Here is a 25,880-nt window from a genome sequence, read left to right as displayed (position 1 = left end):
AAGTTTCCCCAGTTCTTCACACTATGGTAAGCCATTCACAACTGGGATGCTCTGCCTCAGCCGTCACCACAGCTCGCCATGTCCCCTCAGCACCTCACAGCACCCGCTGCCCGGGAACTTTCCTCCGTCTGCCCAGACCAGGAGGTGGTTTGATCTTCACTGTCCAGTCAGTTCTTGAATCATTTTCTGTGATGACGCAGAAGGGTGGCAGCTGATGTTAACTAAACACACTGCTGCTGTTTGAGGACAACGCTAGAGGCGACGAGCCCAAGGTCACCACGCAGGCGGGCGAACCACCGCCTTCTGACTGCAGAGCCGAAGGCCAAGAGGCTGCATCCCGGGGCCGGGGCTGCTCCGAGACGGGCGCCAGCCGGTGACTCCAGCGGCTTCGGGCTTCCGTGACTGGCCCCGTAAGGCGCAGCACGGCGCCGTGGCGGCCGGGGAGCCGCTCCCCGAGGCACCCCCGGCGCGGGGTCCCGGGCGATGCTGGCGGTACCGGTACCGGTACCTCGCCCCCTCCCGCCCCCTCCCGCCTCAGGCGGCGGCGCCCGCGCGGGCCCTCGGCGCCACCCAATCAGCGACCGCCGGCTCGCAACGCGCGGGTGCGGGGCCGGCACCACGTGACTGGCGGGCTGGCGGCGCGGGGTGGGGGGGAGGGAGCGGCGTGACATCCACATCCGGGTGAGGCCGCGCTGCCCGGGGCTCCTGCGCGTGTCCGGCTCGCGCGCACGGGGGCGGTTTTCCCGCGGCGGGGGTGGCGGCGCGCGCTGCTGGCGCGGGAGCGAGGCGCGGCGGGCTCGGAGCGCCAACGGGGCCCGCCGGCCGCGGGGTCTTCTCTGGCAGCGGCGGCCGCGGAGCGGGCTGAAGCGAAGGGGGCAGCCGCCTCCCGCCCCCCACTGTGGCGGCTGCCCGCCTGCGCCGAGTAAGCCTCGCAGGGGCCGGCAGGCGCCGTTCCCAGCCGCTCCACCGCCCTCCCTTCACCGGGGTTCCGGGGCGAGAGCCGGCGGCCTGGTACTGACGGCGGGGAGCCTGGCGGCAGCGGTGCCTTCAGGTGATGGCCTGTGCCAGGCCTGCCCTGGTCTGCCTGACTCCTCCCCCGGTGCTGCCTCCGGGCCGAGCCCTACCTGTGCCCCCGCTGTGGCCCACCGGCACTGGTAACCGTGTGCGGCGGTGGCCGCGCTGAGCGGGGTGCCTGAAGGGTTGCTGCAGAAAGGGGGTTTTAGGAGTAGTGTAGGGGAGCCACAGCAACCTTCCTTCCTTGCACCAGAAAATTGATACCCCTGTCAACAGGAAGGAGAACCTTGTGAGTAGTTCTCTAGCCCAGAGGTTTGGAAATCTTGGCTGAGACTTTTCTGCTCCTCTGCTTCTGAGGCCAAGCTGTGCATGGCTGAGTTGTCAGGCACGGTCCGGAATCTTAAGTTGTGGTGAAATATCCTGTATGATTTTTCAGAGGCGCCTGTGTGCCTGATATCTGTTACTATAAATGTCAAAGTACTTCTGGAAAACTAGCTGAATCTTCAGGCATCTGAAACATTTTCTATACATTTCTATAAATTCTGTAATTCTGGTCTTTGAACATCTTGGTTTGAGGCTTCTCATATTTTTAATAGGGTTGACTATATCCTCTTGATACCTCAGCACCTGAGCTTAACCTCTTGCTCTGGGATACTCCCTTGATGAACTCTCTCTGCAGGTTTGGTTCTTCTCAGGAGGCTATACTTTATCTTCTAAGCACTTTTCCTATGTTAGCAATCGTTTTTGCCGATCAACTACACATCATGAATGCCTTTCTTGCCATCTTACAGCAGTATTTTAGTGGAGCTTTGGGTAGTTTTGTTGTAGTGCTTGAGCACCTGTTTCTATTTTTGTTCTCAACATTTTCTGGCTGGTTTCATTTCTCCTGGTCTTCAGATTTTGCTTTTCTGCATGCGTTTCTTAAACTTGTTCTGATTGCCTCCATGTCCATGGCTTGAATGTCTAAGTAACTTGGTACTAGTGTTCAAGTACTTCATTGCTTTTTCTGCAGGGATCTCAGTTTCTCAGTCACTAATAAAGGCAGCAGACTGCTGACAGTTCTCAGAGTTTTCAGGGTAGATATCTGTTAATGAGCACTGTAGTGAACTCCATGCTGCTAAGATTTGAAAGAAAAAAAACGCAGCAGTGTTCAAACAGGTAATGCCTGGATGCTCAATGTATAGTAGATAACCCCAGAGCCTTTTTCCGAACCTTTTAAAGAGATTCTTCATAATGTGGTGCAAATTTATTTTACGGTACTTTGAAAACAAGACAAACACAGGAGGCTAGGAGAGTAGCTTCTGTGCTGTGTGCCTCAACATGTCTTTGTGAATAGCATCATCAGTAATGCCTTCTGCTGTTAGTCTGGGACGTCACAGCCTCCATGTTCTGGTTCTACCTTAAAGCTGAGATGGTGTTTTATTGTAGCTCATCTGAGGAGGTATGTGGATTTTATGCACACCAGATTGAGACAGTGGACATCAAAGTAGTCTGTCACCTTTGGACGTGCTTTTATCCAACTCTTTATTCTGACCATTGCTATAATTAAGTTTAAGGATTCCTTCCGTTTAATTCAACATAGAGATAGAAATGGTTGAAAGCTGAGTATACCCGGTGACACATTTACATCTGTGATGTTCATACATAAACTTCCCCAAGGATTTTGAGACATACTGATCAGTCAGTGACTCACTAGAGCTCTCAATGCGATTTAAGTACTTTTCCATTTAATTACATGTTCCTTGATTGTTTTCTGCATGTCTTTGAACACCACGGAACATTAGACCAGCTCCTTTGCGTTTCTTTCCAAGTGATACAACTACTGCCAGAACCTGGTAAAGAATATATGTTCTCTAAACAATGTTAGCTGTTTATGTGCTGTCAGGCTGATGTTCAGGATGATGATAGCTACATAGATTTGTAGGTGCCAAAATACAAATGCTATAATGCATATTTCTGGTCCAGAGGAACAATTGGGTCACAATCCTAAGGGCAATAACTGGCACTCTCCAAATGTATGCAGAACTGCTAAGACATCCAAGTATGGTGTGTATCTGAGCGGTTGGCTTGATTCCTTCTGGCATACTGAAAACCAACTTCCAGGAAAGCTTGCAACACCAAATGGAAAAAAAGTTTGTGGTATGATGGAAACAAGCTTTTTTGTAACTCTGAATATAAAGTTCACAATACCTTCTTGCCCATGTTCATTTGAGTCAATTCAGGTTCACAGGGTGGTTGTTTCAGTCTGCAAGTGGTATACTCATGTGTTTTGTAGTCTGCTAGTGTCCATTTGTGCGGTTTTGGACGCTTAAATGCTTTTACAAGAGAAGTTTCTTTCTGCTTATGTAAAACTAATTTGATCATAATAGTGAAGGAAAAAACTTGTTAAACGACTCTTGATACTTCTTCAGCTGTGTTTTTTTCTTTTGTGTAGGGCTTTTTCCTTAGCACTCTGTAGAGGTTTCAGGCTGCAGATAGTGTAAGTTTTAAGTCATGCAGACTAAACTTACCTTTACATGTGTTGTAAGTGGGAGATTATTTACGAAGTGTTGCAGTGTGACTTTCAGATGTTATATTTTAATATCTGTTAACATTGCGCTTCTTCGTTACTTTGATATTTGTAATCATAAGAATGCATCAGAAATTCAAGGTGGTCATATTTTTCCATTTTGTCTATCTCACACTTCTAAAGACGTGAAGATTTATGTGGAAATAACACTTGCTTGTGTTAGTAAAAATAACTACCTTAGATTTTGAAGTTGAATCTAGCTTTTCTGATAAGGCCTATTGCAACCTTAATCTTCTTCCTTTATTCCTTCGTGCCCCTTAAGCAGTGGTACCTGCTCTCCAGACCTGAGTCTCCAGGCGTGGTGCTGTTTTTACAGAAAGGGATTAAGTGATTTGTAATTTTCTTAATGCAGAATAACATAGTATCTAGGCTTTCTTGAGGTACAGTAGGATTCATGTTCTTTTGTCCTAAAGAGCTTGGAATTGACCGATGTGAACAATTTTGGTTTTGTGACGTAGCATGCTTTTTTTTCTTTACATTGTTCAGTTGACAGATTATTTTTTTTGCGTGACCAAAATGAATTCTGGGGGTTCTGTCCACTCTTTCGAGGAAACCAAGGCTTAAAACTGTTAATTCCAGCGTAGGGTATGACTGGAGAAGCAGAATTGTGTACCCATAAATTTATTTTTAAGCAATTAGAGAGGAATTTTGAATTAAAGTGAATTAAATTTATTACTTTACATATACCTGTTTGTTAAAGTAATAATGAATAGTCCTAAAGAGATTTTTAGGGATGACATTTTTATAGACTTATTCTGCAGTTTTTCAGCAGCTGGATGTGGCACCTGTTTGCCTTTCTTTGTGTACATAAGGCTAATATTTCCTGTTGATACATTGTTACAGGTGCTGTCTAGTAAACATTTCAAGCCTTTGAAACAGCTAGAATGAACATAATATAAATGTGTTTTGGATCCTCAGAAAGAAAAATGTTTCTCATGCTGATATAATGCCTATGCAACAAAATTAGTTTTTTCTGTTTGTCATTAAAGTGGTCACAATTCAGGTTTTGTATGTCTTTCAGAGAAGAATCTAGAAATAGCTTTAGTTTAAGTTGCTAATTTTAGTCAATATAAAATTTATCTTCTGTTAAATTTGCAGAGTTCTAAGTTTTAGTTTTAAGAAAATCAAGCATGTCCAAACTACAGTGCTAACTTGGTAAAAAAAATAATCTAAAATCTGAGGCAGTTTATGGAACACTGGCTTTAAAAACCTCCACTTAATGAAAACTACAGAGGATTAAATTCTGATTTTTAAGGTGCCCACCAGCAGCTCTGGTAATAGTTTTAGAATGTAAAGTTTTCACCTGTTCAGGAGTTTTTTTGATCAAAGAACCAAATTTGAATGTTTTAGATAATTTTTGTGAATCTCCTTTTTTGATAACAATATGGCATTGTAATACTTCTATATTAACCAGTCAGGCAAATTTCCCAGTCCAGTGAAACTTAAGTCGGGTCTTGTCCAATTCTTTCACCTTTACACTCCAGGAATGTTGCTTCTCTTATTTTAGTGCAGTCCTTCTGGAAAAGATGGCAGGTTTTTGTGCACATATGCAAACTAATTTTAGGTGACTATGCAGCATTAATGGCTGGGGATTTTTGTTTGGTTGTTTCAGGAAAAAAAAGTTTAAACAATTATTCTGGTAGCAGTACTGTTTTCAAATTACAACTTTTGCTTCTGTTCATCTTCCTGCTGGATTATAAGGCTGTAGCAGATACTGTACAGGAGAAAGCAATCGGTACTGGAGAGCAGGTTGCCTGTAGTCCATGGAATACTGTTAGAAACTGGCACCAAGGGCTGACAATATTAAAAAATATTTTCATTGGAAACAAATGATATAGGGTGTGCAAGCACATGTTAAGGTACAAAACATCCAAACCCAAATTCTTCCAGTTGGAAAATTACTAATTTCAAGGCTATAGCCCTGCATGTATTAGAGCTGTTGCTTTTACTTCAACAGGGGACTTAAAAAGGTGTTTAATGTGATGTGTTATTTCTATAAAAGCAGTTCACAGAACATTACCGCAGAGAATATCAATCTTTGAGTATGCTTATTGGTTGTATTTCAGTTTTTGTATGTATTGAAGAATTGTACTCTGATTATGTAGTATTGCATTCTTAACTGTTAAGTGACAACACAACCATGCCAAGGCGCTGTAGTCTTTTGATCTGAATAGAAACAGAAAAATACACAATGTGCAATCTGTTTCAAGTGACGATAAATATGTATGAAAGTGTAATGAAAATTCAATACTTCAGTATGTATATTATGAGCTGGGAGGCATGTCCTCTGAGGGGTGGCCAAGGACTTTGGGCTTGGCTAGTTCTGAGAAAAGGAGGCTGAGGGGTGGCCTCATCGCTCTTTACAGCTTCCTGAGGAGGGGCACTGGAGAGGGAGGTGCTGATTTCTTCTTCCTGGTATCGAGTGATAGGATATGTGGGAATGGTTCAAAGTTACGCCAGGGAGGGTTTGGACTGGATGTTAGAAAGCTTTTCTTTGCTGAGAGGGTGGCCGGGCACTGGAACAGGCTTCCAAGAGAGGAGGTTAATTTCTCAAGCCTATCAATGTTTAAGAGGCATTTATTTAGATAATGCCCTTAATAACATGCTCTAACTTTTGGTCAGCTAGTTGGACTGCGCGATAGTTGTAGGTCCCTCCCAAGCGAAATATTCTATTCAATTCTGTGAACGCTCTGGGGAAGAGATGCAGCTGTGGATGAAGGTACTGAATAAATGTGAGCTGAAATGGATGACAAATATTTGCTCTAAGCTATAGACTTTTCAAGAAAATAACTGCTGTAGACATACTTGCTGTTGCACATGTTCTTTTGGGCACACTGAATGAAGCTGGGAGAAATCTGTAAGAAGATAAGGAGGTTTAGAGGTGCTTCATCTATTGTTACTTACCCAGAATAAGTACCTGCTTTCTGGGAAAATCTCATCATTAATCCTTGCTGAGGTTGGGGTCCACATTCCACTGGTACTGTTTGGGGCTTTTCATTATGTCCGGGGGATCTCTCTGTCAAGAACTGCCCTCTGAGCCTGGCTGTAGAGGTTTACTGTTACAGTCTGTAAAGGCTGTTTTTCAAGTACTGGGAATTGCTCAGGGATTGCCCTTGTGCCTTCATTGAGCACAGTGTATTCTTAAAGATTATGGTATATAGGTGCCTCCTACAAATGAAGAATGGGGCTCCTGAATTCTCTGTCCCCACATTTACATGTGGTATCTTCTGTAATGCTGAGGAAAGCTTAAAGCTTTGGAAGTTTCAATGGATAAATGGGGTTTCTTCTGGCTTTAAGTCATCATCTAAAGGGAGCAGTAACATCAGGGCAAGATGATTCTGCAGTATATGATTATATAAACTAGTTCCCTTTTGATTTCAGGCTCTATGGTAAAGCATTAGGAAAAGTGTGAAGGGGGCAGAATGTATTTAATTTTTTTTTTCAGACACATTCATTCTGAGGTGGGCTGACTCCCTTTTAGAAACGGGTTGTGGAGTCCCACAGTTAGTGGTTGGTCCCTGAGAGTCTGGTGAGTTTCAGTTTGTTATTACAGAATTTGTACTGATCATCACTGTTTCCAGTATGCTTTGCTGAAGTTTTTATGTATCATTAATGTTACTAATAATGAATTAATGAAATGTGAACCCAACAAATTTAAACAATTTTATTTTTTATTTTTTAAAATGTTTATTTATAAAGCTAAATATAAATAATTTAAAAGTAATTTGCCAATTGACAAACTCATTAGAACTTACAGGACCACTCATGTTAGAAAGGCGCAGGATATGGACTGTTTCTGTTTAACAGACTGTGGAGGTATGGAAAAGCATTAGTAGGATCATGTCATCATTGTGTGTGTGCAGATCCTGTTCTGAAAAATAACTTAAGGGACTTAAGTCTTTCTAGTAGTCTTTGTTTTCTAAGTTTTCATTCCTTTTCCACATTCGATTTGCAGTTACTCTCTGAGTAGTAGTAAGAAAATGGAAAGGATGTAATCAGTGAGTTGCAGGAGCTTGTGGCCAGTGACAGTCCTGTTTAAAAAAAATAATTTGTAGAAAAAAACTTTCTGTGCCTTACTTCTAGAGGAATTGCAGACTGACTTTAGAGAGAAGTGTTTGGTAAGACAGTGGTGGCTTTAGAAAGTATCTTCAGTAGTAAAAGCTTACTATTTTTAAAGTCAAAATCTGTAAGTGATAATTAATGTACAGTTCCTTATTAATAAAGAAAAAGGCAAAACAGACTACATGCATTTCTGATCTGTTAGCACAAACCACTGATTTTTATTTGATGTCCATCTGAAGCTTTCTAGAAGTGTTGTAGCTTGTATGTTTTTTACTAAAAATGTTTATAATGTCCTTCTTAAGGGATGAGGGTAGGGCAGATCAGAATTCCTTGGGGGGATAGTGATGGGGGTCCAGAATCTATCACCTCAACATCAGTGGTCCGTTCAGTCCAACTTGTTGGTGGACAAATAATTTTGTGTGAAATGAGCTGGGGAGCTAGCCAGGTCATACACACCTATGATTTCCATTTGTGTTAAGATCAAACTGCTGCTTTATCAGTAGCTGTAAGATAAATATAAAACTTCAGGACTGGCTGTTCAATGTTCTTTATCTTTGGGTGATTTTTTTTGTTTGGGTTTTTTTTTTTTTTTGGGGTGTTATTTAGGGTATTCATTTCTTTATGGCCAAGATGTCAGAGCTGGGTACACGTTTAATTGGATGGAAATGATAATAGCGGCTGGGACTAAGACTTTGTATTTTTGATGTCTTTTTGTGTGTATTTTTGGTTAAGAATTCAAGCCACACCTAATGTAGGACTTAAAATACAAAAGCAACTGAAAGTGCTAACAAAAGGAAGATGGTGGTGTTTGGTGTTTTTTTGTACTTATTTTTTTTTGTAAGATAAAGATCCTGTGTCTGCAGACATCTTGAGACATGAGGGAAGAAATACATTGCCTGGTTTTCTCTGACCAGAGAAAACTGAGGACAATTGATGCCCCTTTGAAATGTGTCTTATTCCTTAAGCAGCAGCAGACTTCAGTTTTGGTTAGTGGTAGCTGCTTTCTTAAGCCGGTTGTGAAAAGTTTACATAATCCCCTAAACCATTTGAATGCTGAGTGAAACAGGTTGGTTAACCTAGCTCTGAAAGTAGTTTATTGTTTAAAATAAACGAACAGACCCCTTTCATCTGAGAAGCAGGAACTAACAATCCATTGCAGCAACTCATTAAAAAATTTGAACTCAATATACAAGGTATGAAGGGATTCTCTGTAACAATGTGTTACAAGCCTTAAAAACATAATTTCATAAGCAAATTTTTATCTTCTTCCCTGGGGATTATATTAAAATGAAATAATTCAAGATAAAACTAGTCTTTGTTGCAGTGGTACATTGCTTAGACTTCTGTTTTCTATTGGGGTGTAAAGTTAGTTGGAAAAGAAGCTGTCAGAAAACAATCCTAATCTTCTACATATGGTTTTGGCTATAATGGATAAAACCTAGGAATCTGAATTCATTGACTGAATTCATAGGCCTATTAGGAAAATAAAATGAAACTGTATATGGTAGAAATAGGTAACTATTGACCTAAGCTGGGGGGATGACATAAAAATAAAATAGAAATAAAATTGAGTGGTTCATCTAACACTTTTGTTTGCATGGCATGCTCTATTTCTCTACAGCAATTTCCTGTTAGTTTGTGCAAGGGACTGTCAGCGTCTTCAGTTAATTTGTGCGAAGCCAGGCAGCAGATTTTGTTGGGTATTAGGCTGCAGTTAAGCCTGGACACAGGTCGTTGGTCAACAGGTAGTACCACTGCTGCAATTGCAACTTTTTTTTCATGTTCTTCTCTTCTGAGAAGTTTGTCCAAGGAGCAAACTTCTTTTCCGTTTTTCTTTCTGCGTATTCAGGCTGAATTTGTGAGTGTTATTTTTCTGACTGCTGGCCCCTGCAGTAAGAGGAAGGGACTAAAAGTTTGCTGATCTAATATGCTTCTCATTGTGATGGTATCTGCGACATATAGGCTGTGAAGAACAGTATAACTAATTGAAGTTACTGTTTATTGTGCTTTGCTATCTACTTCCTACAGGGGTTTGTGTCTGATTGCAGTCCATTGAAAGGCACATGAAAGCCATTCCTTGATGTAAGTGTAGCTTATATTTAAAAGACACTGTTACTGAGTGATAAATAAATTTTGTAGGTGTTGAATAGATGAACAGTTCTGATTGTTTGCTGTAAGCCATCCCTTGATGTAATAGTTGGTGAATTTTATATTCAGAGTGCCAACTAGATCAGAGAGTAAGTGGATTTGGATGTTAAGTAAGTATTATCTGTGAGAATTAATGCGTGTGAGAGAATAGGTAGTAAAGTAGTAGATTACACTGAGCTAGGCTGCAGGTAAAGTTTGAAGGTTCAAAATCTCAAACTTCCAGAGGTTTGGAATTGGTTTTGTGATGCTAGGTTGTTGTAGATGAGGGACCAAATGAATCTGAACTTCAAATAGGGCACATGAAAATAGTACCTATTCATTGCTAGTCAATTCTTTTCTCTTCCAGGCTATCAAAAAGGTAGCTTTTTATACAAAGGAAAATAGCACTGGCTGTGCTTTCCTGTTAATATTTCTGGAAAACCTCTGAAACAGTTTGCTCTGAGAGGTTATTTAGTGAATGTGACAATGAGTCCTTAGCACAATTTGCAGTAGTAATGGCAAACTTAGATTAAGGTACAAAACTGAAGTGCTTTGAATATTGATTTAAAGTCCATACTAACTATACTTTTGAAATATTGTGGTGTCTATGTAAACAGGTATAGATGCCCTTTACAAGTAAAGACAAATACTAAATTCACTCTTAAGCCAGTCCTCTGTTTTTTGTTAGAGGTTCTATGGAATGTTTATTTTCACGTTTCAGAGCCAAATAAGTCAGTTGATGACTAATATGTTGTGCTTGTTCTTTATTGTATTTGCTTTAGTTTTTGCTACAATGTAATTTCTTGCAGGGAATGATAAATAAGAAAGTTGTGAAACATGCTGCCAATGCAAGAGCTTAATTTTAATCAGAAGAATTATTTGGCTGTAAATTAGTTTTGAATAGAGCAAATTGTAAGGAGAAGAATAAGAAAAAAAAGTCTTTCCTTATTTTAATTACAGTTGAAGTCTTCATAGAGTAGGAGACAAGTACATATAAAGTACATCGATAAGTACATATAAAAAGTAATTAGGAAAACATTGATTATAGAGTTTGATCTGTTTGAAACCTGTCATCTAGTACCAGGTAAACGTTGTGTTGCATACAGTGCTTTCTGTACATGCTCTAGATTCTGAAGTCCTGTTTTGCTTGTAAGTAAATAATTATACTAAATAACTGCTAAATGTGCTAAATAATTGTAGCTTTATTCCATGTCTCTTTTAACTTTCTGAATAAAGTGAATGTACATAAAAGCTATCTGATATTCTGTGTACTGCTGCAAAACTTGGTCTTGTAGTTCTTTACAGTTGAATTTTTCCTTGTTTGCCAGAACACAGTGCTAGAATTGATTTCATTTATCTTGAGGTAGGCTTGAAAGAAAGATTGGAATGGCATTACTTAGATTTTTTTTTAGTATACTTTTATACTAGAATTTCTTCTAATATGCTTTAATTTTATACATTTATAAAATATGTAGATGTTAAGTGAATACCTACATTTTCACTTAAATATCTTTTATTTATCGCAAAACACAAGACAGTGATTTTTTTATTTTTAGCTTTTAATTTCTGAAGAGACCTACAGTCAACTCCTTTGCACTAGGCTTACTCTTTTTTCAAAACTTAAAACACTTTCCTATGTTACAATTCTTGAGTTTAGTGTGTGTGTATAGAGAGAAATAAACTGGAAATCCTGTCTCTGAGGATTGGAATTTAGTGTAGTTTTAGATGGAAAACAAAATATTTTAGCATACACTTGCCAGTTAAGCTTTTAAAGGGACTTTCCATGGAGTGCAACTTCTGAAATAATGCAGTGCTTCTAAAAGGTTTCCATGTGATACACATGCCACAGTTGACCTGCTTTTAGTTTACAAGCTGCAGGAGTGAAATTAACAGCATCTTGGCCTGATCAAGTATAGAATGAAGTAAAGTTGTACTTAGTTTGCTGGCTTTCAGTGAAGTCTTGTGACCTGTGATATGTTCTGCTGGTGGGCTCTCCAGTTTTTCTCATGTTTCTTTCTTTTACATGGGAAACTTTAAACAGTTTACTCTATTTTTTTTTTTTATGGGCAAGTTTTTGCACACTTGATTAGCACTAATGTATAGTAACATTGTAAAATGACTGTGGAAAGAGTCTCAGAGGTTGAATTTAAAACCATTTTTGTTTAAAAGTTACAGTTTCCCTAAAAATGTTTCATAAAGAAATTTAATACTAATTACAATATGATGAATGATAAAATGAAATATTGGTACTCCAGAATCAGATTAATTTTATTATTGGAAGATAGAAAATACTGTTTGCTTTAGGGGTTTTGTGAATACTTTTTTTCTAGTTAAAGAATGCTTACAAAAGTGTGTGCTACAGCTATCTATCAGTATTGAAGGTATTTGAGATTTGGTGGAGTTATCCTTATAATTGCGTGCGTGATCTGCCTTTAATGTTTATGAAGAGGCCTGACCTACCCTTTGTTGGAGTTGAAAGAGCAATACTGCTGTGTGCACAGCTGAACAAAGTTATGAGTTGCTTTTTGGTTTTGTTTTGTTGTTTTGGGGTTTTGTTGTTTTGTTGGTTTTTTTTTTTTTTTTTTTACATTGTAGCAAGCAAAAAATACATAATATAAATCCTTAATATTTCCAGTGCACAGTTTAAAAGTAAACCACCTTTGTCATGCATTTGAATGGGGCCAAGGTAATACTGTTAGAAAATGAATTTAAAAGGTTTCAAAATGTTTTTACAAGGGTAAAGATACTGACCTGCTGGATTGCCTTAATGTATTCCAGTGTGTGTTTAAGAAGGATTTAGGAAGCTAATTGATCCAGTTATTGTGATATGAACTGTATTAAAGACACGTAGTAAAATAGATGCATGTCAGGGCTCAGTGAAGAACACTTAGCAAGAATGCTCAAAAATAAAGTGACTTGAATTCTTTTTATATTACTGGTGGTCTGCATGGTATATGTAGACAACACACTTGGAAATGAAGTGATTATCTTTCTAATATACCTGAATCATTTCTCTTTAAAAAAAAAGAAAAAAAAGAAAAAGGTTAACAAAGTTGTTGCAAAACATACACATTTTTATTTAAAATAAATTTTAGATAAAAAAAAAAATTAATACACATTAAATAAATCTAAATGGTTGACTTCAGGTAGCAGCTATGCTTAAATTGTTCAGATTTCCTCATAGTGTAACATACACTGTCATCTGATTACAGTGTCTAGTTTAGGAGTCTAGAAAATAAATAAGTTTTTATTTTAAAAATAAAAGATTATTCAATTGTATCTCAACATTGGATTACATGGAAAATTGCACACATCTATTTAACCTGGTTTAACTATAAATGACTATGGAGTATCTGGAATTAGTAAAACCAATGAAGGATAAACACTGGCAGTATCTTTGTTACAGGAGGGGCTACTGTGTAGTTTTTGTTTTATTAATGCAATCCTGGTTCCTCCACTAGATTTGAGTTATAGAACCACACGCTAAATAAAAAAGTGAGGGAAGGGTGAAGGAAGACCAGTAGTTTGTAGAGTTGAATTTAGTTATAGTCTTCTGGCAACTGCACCTCCTGTTCAGTATCCTGGTGACAGCCAGCCAGGCTGATTTCTGAGCTGCTCTCATTAAATGCACTAGGCTTGAATTCCTTTAAATTATTTTGGCATTTTTGATTTTAAAAAAGATTTTGTTTGTTCTTATTTTGTGAAATGTTTTATATAACAATTTTTTGTGTAAGTTGTGCACTCAGCAATAGTTGTCCTGGGAAAATAGTGGTTCGATTATAGAAAAAGCCTAACGTATTATGCATAAATGAAGGAAAAAACTTGTGATTTTTCTGTTAATATTATTTTTAACAATCTGATATTATAGAAAATGACTGGATTACCTGAAGTTGTCCACTCACATAAATTTTTTTCTTAAATTTTCTACAGAAAATTATGGCAATTACCTGAAACTTTTAATTGTTAAATGCATTGATTTTTTTGTTATTATTGTGTAAGCATAGCGTATTAATCATTATTCTTCAAATATTCAAGCTTTTTCTTGCTGACTTTAGTCAAGCAGAACTTGGCTTCATTGGGAATTCTGCTGACTAAAGACTATGCAATTGCCCAGCAATTTATGTAGTTAAAAGATACCACTCCACACATAGTTTATGCTTTTGAACCTGAATGTTCTGCTTTTTTTCTCAGTGTTGCCAGAAGGGATCACTTCTGCATAGTAATTTATGGATAAATTTCAGTAGTTCTCTTTAAACAGTGCCGGTTTCAAAAGCTGTTAGTTCTGTGAATATGTAAGATCCTTGTTAACTTAAATAATTCCGTGAATTCTCAAGTATATTATATACAAGTTCAATATATACATATATAAATAAATAAAGGTATGCTACAGTTTGTTATTATTTTGTTCTTGTATATGTGTTATACATGCATGGTAGTTTTATACTTTAGGATTAGCGTCTGTTGCATACGCATTTATTTCCAGTTTAACAAAGGGCAGAAAGAACAGTTAGTTTCCATTATATTGGGAAAATGTAGAGTGTGACCAATTCAAAATGCTCCTCATGAGCAGAGGTGTGTCAACATGCATTTCCTATACTTCATAAACTTTGTGCATCCAGTTTATTCTTTGTCGCAGCTGTGAGGCAGCGTATGTTTTATGAATTACCTGGTTTCTCTGTGTGCATGCTAGTGTAATACGGGGGTGGATATGCTTACTCCTGTAATACCACGTTGCCATCAATGCCATCATTGCTGTGAAGAGAAGTACCGTAGAAGGCAGAGGCACTGTGAAGGTGATCAGTGTCTGCTTAATGGCACAGCAGAACATAAGGAGTGGGGGTGTTTCTATTTCTGGAAGGATCTGCTTGCTAAGCGTTATATGTATGTAATTATATGATGATATTTTATTTGCTAATAGAATTGAGGAGGAGTTGTGCAGATAGTTGAAAAGAAAATCGTTGGATTTGTGCTTTGCAGGTCATGCCTGGCATGCTCCCTGCCTAGGCTAGCTGGGCAAGGAGACAAAATTGTATGGATTATAGGATGGGTGGAGGATCTGGCTGGTATTTTGTTCTCTGTTTATTTGGGGGCAGGGGGAGTTTACCTCCTCTTGAATGACAAATAATTTTTGCTTAATTGTTAACTGGTGAGTAATATTCTTGATATCAGTGCCCTTATCATGTATAGGGTGCTTGAATTACTTAAATGTCCTGTTAACTTCCTGGATATGGGACCTCTTAGAAAATGTGGTCTTCTGTCTGAAATGGGTGTGTTAGTGCCTACCCAGCTCTGTGAAAAGCTTTGGGACTAGAGAAGAGTATTCCAGAAATGCATAGTTGGTATAAAAATATCAACTTGGAGAAAGAAATTAAGTAAAAGCATTGTATTCTGACTGAAAAAGACTTTGGTGTTGAGCCCTAGTCCTGTTTTCATTCTGGCCTGATCTGTGATATCTGCTTCAGCTTCCTTGTCGTATTACAAAGGCATCGCTGGCAATCAACCTTTTCTTTGAGAAGTAAATATATTTTTCTTGGTTGCAACGGAGAACATACAATTATGATAATATCCCATTGGTCAAAGGTCACATGATGTAAGAGTTGTGCTACATGCTTATGAGTAGACCAAAATGAAGTAAAAAGGAAAGATAACATATGCACAGACATTCTGGCAGCAATGTTTTCTGTTGGAAGGCAAATCAGCATTTTTATTTTACTTGTTTAAGTGTTGGGTTAGACAATGTGAAACCTTTCCGGTTTGCTTCAGAAGAGTCATATGAAAATGAACGTAAAATCTCATGTTGAGTTGCTTCTCTGTGAATTGAACCTTCTCTTTAGGAGAGTATGAAAAATCGAATTCACCTGCTTGACGTGTAAACGAAAAGTCATCAAGTCTTCTTTTCAAGTATTAGTAAAGGGAGAAAAAAGTGCAATGATTATGCATTCTTTCTGTGTGGGAGAACTAATGCCTGGTCTTTTCTGCTTCAAACAGTATATCCAGAGCTTGTAAAACAAAGGATTAATTTTTTTTTAAATGACCAGTCGTGTTTTATTTCAGTCTTTGGATTAAACATTCATAGTATCTGAATTTGCAGTAGGTGGTTAGGGGCAGGGCAGCGGGGGAAGAATATTATTACAGTAAAAGTGTTTTGGTTCAAGACTAGCAGCTGAGGCATGTCAAATCACTAAGTTGAAAATCCTGAGCCATTATTCTTATTCTTTTTGATAATGTCATGTAATGTCAGAGAAATAGGTTAGTATCTTTTTCTTGCCTCAAATTAGTACAATGTCCCTATGAGAAGAACCGTACTTCCAGGGCTTGAAGGAAGCAGAGGGGATAAGTGTTATTAATTGGAATAGTGAGGTTTTCTATCTGAGACATACAGTAGTAATAAAGCAATACTATTTATTTTTATTGAGTATAATTGGTATCACATCCTGGTTTGCATAATAGAGTTACCATGTGCTAGTGATTTTCTTATTTTTTTTTCATGTATTCATGGTCATGGTCACCTTTCAGCTTTTCTAATATAAAGATAGAATCATATTCTGTAAGCTTTTGATATTTTGTGGGTTTTGCAAACTGTCTACACAAGTCAAAGGTAAACGTTATCTCTTTCATAAATATTTAACATCTGTTTTACTGGGCATCCTTTATATTTGGACCTTTACTATTTCTCTGTTTTAGACCTTTACTATTTTACTTTATTTTTAAATAAGGGAAAAAGCCTCATTTTAACTACATATCAAGGTCACCTACTTAATTCTTAAGCTTTTTTTTTTTTTTGATGTGAAAGTTTCTTTTTCCAGTGCAATTAGTGTTGGTATTTAGAATCAGTGACTCACTCAGCACCAAATTTTCCTAGGCATAGCATCATGCAAAAAATCTAGTATTATCCAATTTCTTCGTTGTTTTTTTTTAATAATTTTTTTTCTTATAAAGCATATATTCCTTCTTAGTATGCAAGGACTTGAACACTCTTATATTGTCTTTATTGGCATACATTTGTATAAGTTACCACACATGCTTATGAACATGTATTCAGAGATATGTTTTTGTTTGAGATGTTATATTAAATTGTGTTGCTATGATGCTCTGTTACTAAGACTATGTCAAGCCTTCTCTGTGACAAAGTTCCCTTGAGGCAGAACTGGGTGGTTTTTGCTCCTTGAAGGCTTTTCCCTTCATGGTACAGACACCTCTTTCTAAGTCCTAGTAAAACAGATCAGTGTGATTTGCAAGTAAAAAGAACTGTTTGCATTTAGGAACACTGGATATTAACAGAAAAGGATGGAGAAGCAGAAGTATTTCAGTTGTTAGAGTTCTTGAAGCTTAACATTTTAAGTGGAAATGCATTTGAAATACCTATGACCCTTCTATTTTACTTTTAAACCTTCCATTTCTTATCAAACATGGACTATAGAAGAAAGACCACTGTTTGTCCTAACATTCCCAAACCCTTAACAGTGGATGCTTCTGTACCATTAAATTCTTTGCTTCGAAGTAAAAAGATTGTGTTATATGAATATGCACTTTACAAAAATTAAGTACAGTTGGAGTGTCCAGTTGCATGAACTGTCTGGAACTGATACCCAGCTTTCCTCTTGAGAGAGAAGCAATAAATAGCAGAACATTGTATGTATCAAGGCCAAGAGGAAGGTGCAGACTGAGGCTACTAAACCTGGCTCAAAAAGCCATTCATTCACCATTCATTCATTATGAAACGTTAGACTTTTTTCTTTTTGAAAAAAAATTGTTTGTAGATGTCTTGCCGTATTCACAGACAGATCGTGCAATTTAATAATTTTTACGGGCAGTTTTGAACAAATCAGTTAATTGAAAACATTTCCTATTACTTCTAGAGAAGAAACATCCCCACACGATTTTTTCTTGTAAAGATTTTTTTTTCTTAATGCTGAAAGTTCATGTCAGCCACCTTCAAGAAACACCTCTGAGTTCAGAGATGTATGTAAGACCTTTTTTCTTTGAACTCATGATGAAAATATTTTTTAGGTTTTTGCTACTTTTGTCCCTTCTACAACAGTGAAGATTTCTAGAGGTGCTCTTTCTCTTCCATGCTGATCTCTTGAAGTTGGTTCATTTGTCATTAGCAAACCCAGTCCTAAAATAATCCTCGACAGATTGGTAGTTATTAGTACAGTTCAACTGGAGAACAATCTTGAATGTGGATTCACCTTTTTTTACTGCCTCTGCTACTATGATTCTGAAGTTCTTTGGTTGTTGGTTGCTTGTTGTTTTTTTTTTTTTACTATACTACTCTGGATAAAACTGCGTGCAAAACAAAAAAGACCATGCATGGAAGGGACATGTGGAGGTTTTCTAGTCCAAACCTCTGCTTAAAGATCTGGTTGGAGCAGATGGCTCAGAGCCCTGTCCAGTTGAGTTCTGAATATCTTCAGGGATGAAGACCGCACCATGTCTGTGGGAGCTTGTTCCAATATCTGGTCAGAATTTTCACTATTCTGACTTCTGTCCTGTGGATCTTGTCCTAATCTCCCTGTGCAACTCTGAGAACAGCCTGCCTCTATCTTTTAGAGGACTGTTTATAGTACAAGAAGTATACTTTAAGTATGAGAATTTTTAGCCTACTGTGGTCACTTTTGCTCAGGCATGTGCAGGACCATTGGTGTCTGATCTTTGTGACCTAGTTTGTAGATAACTAATCATACTGTTCTTAACTCTTTTTGTAGAATACAAACTAATTTCCAGGGTTTCTGATTAGCATTAAATTGAATCATGGTTACAGAGATTGTTGATCTGCACTTGATGTTGATTAATTACAGGTATATTGTATTGCCTAGCTATGCGTAACAAAGTTTTAATTCCAGTTTAATTCATGCTGCGTTCTGGGTTTTTTTGAGGGGCAGATGGGGAGGAAGCTTGGTGAGGGGAGAGGTTTTTCCTTCAGAAAGCACACGTGTTGATTGTATCAGCTTTGTCAGACTTCTCGCAGAAGTTCAGGTACACGTTGTAGAAGTGCGTGGCTTTTGAAGTAAAAATGTATTTGTGATAGAGAAAGCTTATAGAGGGACATTACAGAAATTTGAAAGTTTAACTGCATGATTCTTTATTTTCATAGTAAAACCAAACCTAGTCTTTTCGTGTTCTGGTCCCAAGAAACCAATTATGGTGAAGGCTGGAGACCTCGGAAGAACTTTCTATAAAATCTTGAGTTACTGAAGCTGTTAGAATTAACTCTTGAAAAAGTTTCTGTAGATTCTGGAGGCAAAGAAAGAAGCTGAATAATATTGTAATATACTTTAGATGATAAGGTTTTATTTGAACGCATCTTTGACTTTCAAGAGTGAAAAAGTTGGTATTTTCTAAGTGGGAAATTCTTGAAGTTGGGAGAAGCTGACAAAGAATCATGGGCAAAAATATAAAAAAGATCCTCAATTAAGAAATACATGTGTAATTATAGATGTATATATATACACACATAGATATGTATATATGTAAAATATAATTACTCATGTCAATAGGTAACCCTCTGGAATTAATTCCATATTTGTCTTATTATAGGTAATAGGGTTTTGGGTTTTTTTGGTGTGTTTTTTTTGTTTTGTTTTGTTTTTTTCCCCGACCATAGAAAGATTTCAGTGATAAAGACATTTGGAAGGCAAAGTATACAGACCTTTTCTGTCTAGAGCCTTTCAATTGAAAATATGTGCTAAAAGTACCACTGTGATACTTGCAAAGTCTTGTCTTCTGAATGATGCTGTCCTCTGAGTACTTAACGGTTACACATGGAATCCCCATGTGGTTCATGGGTTGTGGTCTGGTAGAGAGACAAAACTGGTACATGCATGTGGTAGATCTCTATCTCAGGAAATACTCTAAAGTCAACCTCAGCAATTATTTCTGAATCACAAGCAGAGTAGTATTTTAGACGTTGGCCTAGGCTTCACACCATTTTACTGATCTAGGAGAAAGCACGTCTCTCCTGATACATATTATTCCTTTCCTGTATATAAATGCTCACCATGTATTTGGTGATTTTACATGTACGTAGAACAGTGAGTGAAAGGTAGGCAGTATCTATCTAATATTAAGCCCTTTTTTCCCCCACTAGTAATTTCTTTTGCATACAGTCTATATTTATATGTTGTCACTCACAGAATACTATTCTAAATTACTTCAGTGTATCATACCTTTTACAAATACTTTTCTTAATAGCTCTTCAGGGATCAGATTTCACAGAACATCGTTTTGCTGGTTTTCTGATGTTACTTTCTTCTAGGATATAATAGGAATTGCCAGTTCTTGAATGCATTTTCCATGTGAGGCTGTGGGTTTTTTCCCACTCCTTTGTCTTAAATGAATTTGAAAACCAGTACCTGCTTTCTCTGTGGGAGCTATCAGAGCCCCTATTCTGCTTGTAGGTAAACATGGAACCTGCACTTTCTTTTTTGTGAAGCTGTGTCTGATCTACAGAAGTGAAATGGACTTGGAATTTGCACGTTATTTATTTATTTATTATTGCTTTTTCCTGTTTTAAGCACTGTTTAAAAGAAACCCAAACTGTATGCTGAGGAAAAGGACCTACAAGTTCTACAACACAAATCTTTGTGGAATTGATTTTTTCAGATTATCTTAATACCTATTTTTGTGGAATTTAAGGGATTTTTTTTTTTCTCATGTCAGTTCAGTACCTTTCAGATGATAATATGATCCATATGATGGAGAACATTGGCATTTTTGTGTTGCCTGACTTTCACTATCTAATGATAGGGGTAGGGAGTACAGCCCTTGAACAACTTTGTATGGGGTGGTATTGCCTGATTGGAAGATAAAAGGGCAGTTGAGTAAAGAAGTGAAATAACTTGTTTCAATCTAAGCTTTGTGTCTTAGATGTTGCAGGTTCTCAGTTCCCTCATCTAACCATCTTGTTTTAACAGTTGGCATATACAGACAGACATAAGTTTGTATGCCTACAGGGATTTAGATGCTCTACTTCAAGAAAAAAAAAATGTAGCCTTTCTTTTTTCTGATACAGTATAAAATCAACGTTTACATCTCTTAATATAGAGATGTGGATGCTGTATACTTTTGGCAACAGTTGATTGGTTCAAGTATTAAATTATACTTTCCAAATTAGTTAATTTTCTAATTTTTCCTAAAACTTTGAAATTGTGTTTGTCTTTTGTTTTGGTTAAAAAGGCCCATCCCCACCCACCCCCCGAACAACCCAAACCAAAAGTTGAGACCATACACCCCACCCCCTTTCTAAAAGTAGAAAACTTAAAACTGAATTTCCAGGTTTATTAGGGCATTTCATTCTCTGAAATTATAAAAAGCTTGTATTTCTATTTCTTCTTAAAAGATCTTCCTAATGTTTACCTTTGGTTCTACCCAGAATTCTCACAGATATCTCATTAAAAAATAATAGCTTATCCAATTAATAAGCACTCCACTTGAAGTAGCATATTTCTTAATAGCCGAAGAATTTAAAGTGTCTCTGAGTAAATTTTGTTTCTTCAAAGATTTTTTTTCTTTTAAGACCATGTTTGTTGTAATTACTAATGCAGTCTAATTTTCCAAATTGAGAGACAGTCCTAAATTTCCCTCTGGTCTCATGTCCTCATGGTCTTGTGATATTAGCCTTTGCTCAATTACATACTTTCCTTGTTAGATACAGATGATAAAAGCTGAAAATTTAATGCGGAATTTAAGAGCTGTTAAGAGTTTTCCTGTTAAAAAACAATACAGAATACCAGATTACTCTTTTTTTTGCTTACACACACACACCCTTTCTGTAACAAGAGTGTGAACTCCATTCATTAAATAACAAAGCACTAACTGAATGTTAGCTACATGGATCATGGTATCTTTGTAGGAAATTTTTGCATTCAATTTTATTATATAGTCAGATGCTTTAATAATAAAAAGAAGTCCACGGAAGCTTTTCATTGCAAACAAGATATTGCCATGAGGCAAATTACAGAATTGAAAGTAAGAAAAATAAAATACTGAAAGGATTGAATTTTCCGTTTATTTGAAGGATTGAGAATTACTGCATCATATTGTTTCATTCTTTTTGAAGAAAAAAAACCCAGAAAAATCACCTACATTTCAGTATCTCATTACAGCTCCTATTTTTAGAAATTGATACATGACAAATATGCTAGAAGAATTTAGCCTTACTGCTACAAAGGGAAGTTAAATTCCTCAATGTAAAAAAAGAATTAAAACAAAATAAATATTGGCCAGTAGCTAGTATTTAATTTTTGTTTTGACAGTGATCTTTGGTAATGTTTATATAGTTTTTTGTGCCACCAGATTCCATAATAAATGAAAAGTATTCCTCTGATTATGGTCTAAGTGTTATCAAACAGCTTACTTTTAATGCTGAGATCTCAAGCAGGAGTGAAGAGAGAAATGTAAGTTTTTGGTTTGAGTTTTTTAGAAAATTTTACATCTGCTCTAAATTTATTTTATTTGCCATGATGCTATACGCTCATAGTCTGGTCCTGGGCTCTGTACCCTTTGGGATATGTGTATTGTGTAATCAAGCATTTCTAATTCATGACTTGGTAGGTACTGTAAGTTGTTAAGATGCCATGTGCTTATCCTGTGGCTGTAATTGGTATAGATCAGGAGAAAAATCTGTATTGGCTGCATAGAAAGAAGACATTTTATTCCTGTTTTAAAATTGCTAAAAGGTGCTTGGAGGCTTGGCTGAAGATCCATGAGGAAAAGTCCATGTGAGCTGGCTAGAACTTTGTGATACAGATTTATCATCTGTTCTGCTCTTTATCAGAGAGGTATTGCCAGTATATATGCTTTCTAAATGACTAATTTTTTTTTTTTTAATACATCTCATACTAATCTTGGATAGGCTTTTTGGAGCCTGCAGTTTCAGCCAAAGATTTATTCTTCAAATAATGCAGTCTATGTTATGTCTGCTGAAGAAACAGCTAATTGATTGAACACGTTGAATGAGTCATTTATTAAGCATAAACTTGCATGTAAAACTGATAGGTTGTCATAGGTAGGGGTTAAACCACCAACTGTCTTTGCCAGAAATACAAATGCAGCATCCCCACCCTCAGCCAGCTCCACACATGCTGTTCTGACAAAACAAATGGCAATATGCTCTAGAAGTTGTGCCTTTAAGATGTGCAAAATTCTGCAAGTTAGTTACATACTGAAAATTAGAGGCCAAGTAATATAGCGTCCAGTTGAATGTACCTGGCAAATTAGTTGTCTTTACAGATACATACAAAGATAAATTGATTATCAAATTTATATTTGGTTTATCAAGTAATAGATCAGGTCGGGATAAATTTGAATTCTCACTAACCAGAGGTAAACATTTAAGTGAATGAAGAATCCTTCTTAATCCACTGTTTGATGTTTTTACCACTTTTCCTTTTGGAGATGAAGAATACCAGGATTTCTGGTGGGCTTACAACATTCCTTCTCCTCCTAACTGTTGGAATGGGGAAGAGGGGCTTCGTTCCAAGCTTATTTTTTTGTTTTATTCCTTGTGAATGGCTCTTGATCTTTCTGCATATAAAAAGATTTTGTAATGTGTGTTAGGGAACTGCATTTCACAAAGTTCTCATGGCCTATGTAAAGCTGATGGTCAGGCTTTGGTGACTGCATTTTGTATAGGAAAGCTTGCTACTCTCTTGGATATGCAGAGCTATCTGTGTGTGGATACATTGGCCACCCGTTATCAGTCCCGGAGAAGGCAGCCTTGGGCAACCTGATCTGAAAGCAGTGCTGACCTTGCTTTTGAGCAGGACCTTGGACTGGATGGCCTGCTTGTCTTAATTCTGGCCTAAACTATTGTAGGATTTGATGAATACAAATTGTTGATAAAATCTACTGAAAATGCAGGGGCTTACATATTTTGTAATCCATGGAAAGTTCCCTTCTTTTCACAGGAGTGTGACTGGAGAGCTTCTGAAGCCTTTTAGGGCATGACTCTCTCGAACTGTAATGTTTTGGGAATGGCCTGGATGGATGACCTACTGTGTCTTTTCCAACCATAATTTCTATGAATCTGTAATTTTGAGGTTGACTTCTTGTTGCCCAACTTTACAGTTACTTAATTCCAGTATCAGGCATATTTTAAGACACCACATTTAGTCATGGCAAGACTGTGTGGGCTGTTTCGTCTTTTTGTGTTGTTTTTTAAAACCTCCTGAAGATTGTCAGCACTTAATGTGTTCTTTCCTATTCCGGTGCCACAAATAATGTTCCTAGCCTATGAGGAAAGAGAAGTCTTATTGCCCATTTTGGAATAGATGATTGATTTAAAAAAGCTGCTCTCAAAACTGTTGAGTTATATGTGAGGTGTTAGGCTAATTCTGCTGTTTATTTATACCAGAAGTGCATTTCCATCACCAGAATAAGGGGTAGAATTGAAAAATTGTGTATTTGGTCATATTTTCAGTATTGTTATCAGTTAAGTTTATAACGTATTATTGAAACATTTTTTAGAGCTAAATGGCATGTGTACTTTTGAGGGCTATGAAAGACTTGTAGCTAAAAATAGGTTTGATTCATTTCTTTCTAAACACTTCTTGAAACACTGGTGTGGCCCTGTTCCCTTCTCCTTGCTGAAAGTCACCCTTTTTATGCAAGAAGAGATATCTTTTTGGAAAGACATCTTCTAGGAAGAGCTCTTTCACAAACACTCTTTGAAGAGAGCACCTCACCCTTTGAGTTTTTGAAGTGGATGCTTTCTGTCCTAATTTGCTGCCTGCTTACTTATGATAAATGCAAAGTTTGCTAGTTTCTGATATTTTTTTTTTTTTTTTTTTTTTTTTTTTTTTTTTTTTTTGCCTACAGCAAACAAAGCATGTAAACAAATCAGGATTTCTTTCTGGTGGACTAGAAACTTAGCTTTGTCTCTGAAAACAGAGGCAAGTATGAATGTATGTTATACATACACAAATAGCAAACAGTCTTTCCTAGGTGGCTGAGAATCATTTAGCCTAGAATTCCTGTGGGTTCTCCAAAGAACTGGAAACAGGAGGATTGGTAGTTAGGCATGAAAACACCATTGATACTACTGGGACTTGCTTGGAGTCTGTTTCTCTTTTTTTCCATTTAAATGATGTGTGGAATAATTCATAGATCAATCATGCTGTTACAGCCATGAAATGTCTGTGTTAAAATTTGTGGAGTAAGGTAATCTTAGGTCAAAATAGTATTGTGATCATTACCAGATTACGAAAACTGTATATGAAATGTGGCAACAAAGATGGTAGATTCAATAAGATGTTTCTCCATTTATTTTTTTTTTTTCTTCTGCACTACATCCTTTTTCTGTATCAAAAGTTACTTCTGTTTTATACATAGGTTCTTACAAATTTCTTGTTGGGGTTTATGTTGCATCCTCGCTAGTGTTTAACACAGTTTTGCCTATAGAGGCTTCTGTCCTTTACTCCCTTATAAGTAGTTAATCACATCTTAGCATGCTATTTTTCATATTTGATAGGTATTTTTGTTTGCCTTTTAATTTTTTTTTTTTTTAAATAAGACTCTCCATTTTAGCGTGTCTTTCCAAAATGGCTTTAACTCCTGTTGCACTCCTCTGAACTTGTTCTAGTTTGTCTTTTTGAAACAGTGCTGACTATGGAGTGCACTTTCTTCATCCAAGACAATCAGTTCTGAGACAATGGGAATAATGTCTCTTGCTTTTCGGGAGAAAATCTGGTGGGCTCTTTTGAAGTAATTATTTTGAAGTAACTTGGGTAGAGCCTGTAGGACCTGTTGATATGATACATAGTGTATTCATAAAACAACAGTTTGCCTTTCTAAAGCCTCTCTTTCTCCAGCTGACTGCTCTGATTGCTACTTGAATGCTGCATTTTGCAGTACCTATATAAATCACCTATATAAATCAGTCTGGTTTGGGTGGCGTTTAATAATAGGTAGCATGAATACATTGACATTCCCAGTTTGTGCATTGCTGACTGCTTCAGCAGTGGTGTTCTATCTATACAACTTCCATTGCTTTCATTTCTGTGTGTATGTGTTATATTTTTGAGTTAATATATTAAAGCTCTGATTGTTAATGGAATGCATGAATGTTTGACTGGTTAAGGTTAGCATTGATGGAAAAAATACCCAA

At 37.3% G+C, this 25,880-nt stretch overlaps 1 protein-coding gene across 5 annotated transcripts in view; it reads left to right on the top strand.

Moving 5' to 3' along the window:
• Positions 1-649: 649 nt before the first annotated feature.
• Positions 650-25,880, top strand: part of CCDC91 (coiled-coil domain containing 91) — a 149,954-nt gene continuing 124,723 nt past the window's right edge. The window contains exon 1 of one of the 5 annotated variants that reach the window (XM_040595736.1): positions 650-681. The gene's annotated coding sequence lies outside the window, so the exon portion shown is untranslated. Of the gene's footprint in view, positions 682-725; positions 1,304-9,652; positions 9,728-25,880 lie in introns of those variants that run through there. The other 4 variants (XM_040595739.1, XM_040595735.1, XM_040595734.1 and 1 more) reach the window with 4 other exon arrangements.

This window comes from Falco naumanni, chromosome 5 (assembly GCF_017639655.2).
Source record: "Falco naumanni isolate bFalNau1 chromosome 5, bFalNau1.pat, whole genome shotgun sequence".
NCBI classification, from domain to species: domain Eukaryota; kingdom Metazoa; phylum Chordata; class Aves; order Falconiformes; family Falconidae; genus Falco; species Falco naumanni.
Note: the sequence above shows the minus strand (reverse complement) of the source record. Positions and strands in the feature narration are given on the sequence as shown.